Source organism: Pteropus vampyrus, unplaced genomic scaffold (genome assembly GCF_000151845.1).
Source record: "Pteropus vampyrus isolate Shadow unplaced genomic scaffold, Pvam_2.0 Scaffold113, whole genome shotgun sequence".
Classification (NCBI taxonomy): domain Eukaryota; kingdom Metazoa; phylum Chordata; class Mammalia; order Chiroptera; family Pteropodidae; genus Pteropus; species Pteropus vampyrus.
This window is the reverse complement of record NW_011888894.1, coordinates 1,337,519-1,339,192: the sequence shown is the minus strand read 5'-3', so window position 1 is coordinate 1,339,192 and position 1,674 is coordinate 1,337,519.

The following is a 1,674-nucleotide window of genomic DNA, read 5'->3' as shown; positions in this document are numbered from 1 at the left end:
GTCTCTTCACTGTCAACATCTTAGGCTATGCCGTAATCTTTGGCCATACCAACTGGTTTCCTGTACCCAGTCATGCCCTTGCCTTATAAATTCTCCACACCAGTGCTTCTTAAAGTATGTGGTGAAGGACCAGGTTTTAAAAACTTCTGATCTTTCACAGACCAATCTTTGTAAAATACAATAAAAATAAATTACTGGGGGAAAAAAACCTCCCAAAATATACAAAATACATTATTACATTTAACAGACATAAAACTGCTTGTCAAATTGGTATAAAAGTTTCTGAACACTCAGTTTTTGCCCTTGATGTGTACTGTTGTATCCTCACTGCTTAGCACAGTGCTTGGCATTGAAAGAAGAGAATTGAAATGAAAGAGACATAACTTTGGTAATTTCGGGACAAAATTGTTTCCAACGATTGGCCACTTTAAATACCACATGAACATATCTGTAGTTAGTCTTCAATTTCTTTAGGATCAATTCCTAAATGTAGAATTTCTGTATCCAGGGTAGAGACATTTTATTTAAAAAGTTTTTATTAAGCTAAATTGCCTTCCAGAAAAGCTGCATCTCATCCACATCAATACTGAATTTGAATACCCATTTCTCATTTCTGTTCCTTATAAGAATAAGCTTCTTTCTCTTTTAGCTCCTTCACTCAATTTAACTACGTGTCTTGGCCTCTGTCTTGGGAAATATTTGAGGTAGGGAAGCACAGTTTATCTTCCTTTTTGTCTCCAGTCTGCATTCTAGAGACTGGTTATTACCTTTGTTTCACCTAGAGTGGTTTGGGGTGCGATGGGAGGAGACAGGAGAGACCTTGGCCCTTCAGGCTGTCTTGGTTCTTTGGGTCTTCCTGGGTCCTTATCTGATTTCTCATTGTGTCTTCCTTAATTTAGGTTGGCAGAAATTTTGACTTTCCAACCTAGTAAGGTTAGTGATTATCTGACTCACACCCATTTTCGGATTGTTGTCTGTAGGCAATAAAGATACTTCTTTGCTACGCTTGATGGTATTTCCTATTTGCTTTCAGGTGGACCAATTTGACTGAAGATTGTTCTTTCTTGCAAAAATTCGATGTCAGAAGTAGTCGATTATATGACTTAGGATACTTTTTGACTTTGAAATACAGAAAACCAAGTAGATTTATTGTATTGTATAACTGGAGTCCAGCAGTAGGGTGGCCTTCAAACTGGTAAAGATCAGCAATGGCTCACTCATGTCATTATGGACCCAGGTTTATTCCTCTCTGCTGTTCTTAATGGAGGCTTCATCCTAATACTGGCTTCTCGTGGTGGCAAGGGAGCTGCCAGTAACTATAAAGGACAGAGGCTTCCTTGGTAATGTCTTAGGGTAGAGGCAGGGAAAGACTCTCCACTGAAATAAAACAAATATTTTCTCTTAGTCTGATTGGACCAACTTAGGTCATGTGTTCACATCTAAACTATTTCTAAAAGCCTTTAAATATTTAGGTTTGATAGGCACAAAGTCAGCATTCCAAGTTACAGCAGTTTAACTAGCTCCTTTGTAATCACAAAATAAGGGTTATTACTTCCCAACTAGAGATAGAGAAATCCTCATTGCATCCCATATTTTAAGGCCTATCATTGCCACCCCACCCCTTTTCTGTTATCAATTTACATATTAGTAAGGACTCTAGTTTGCAAGTGACAA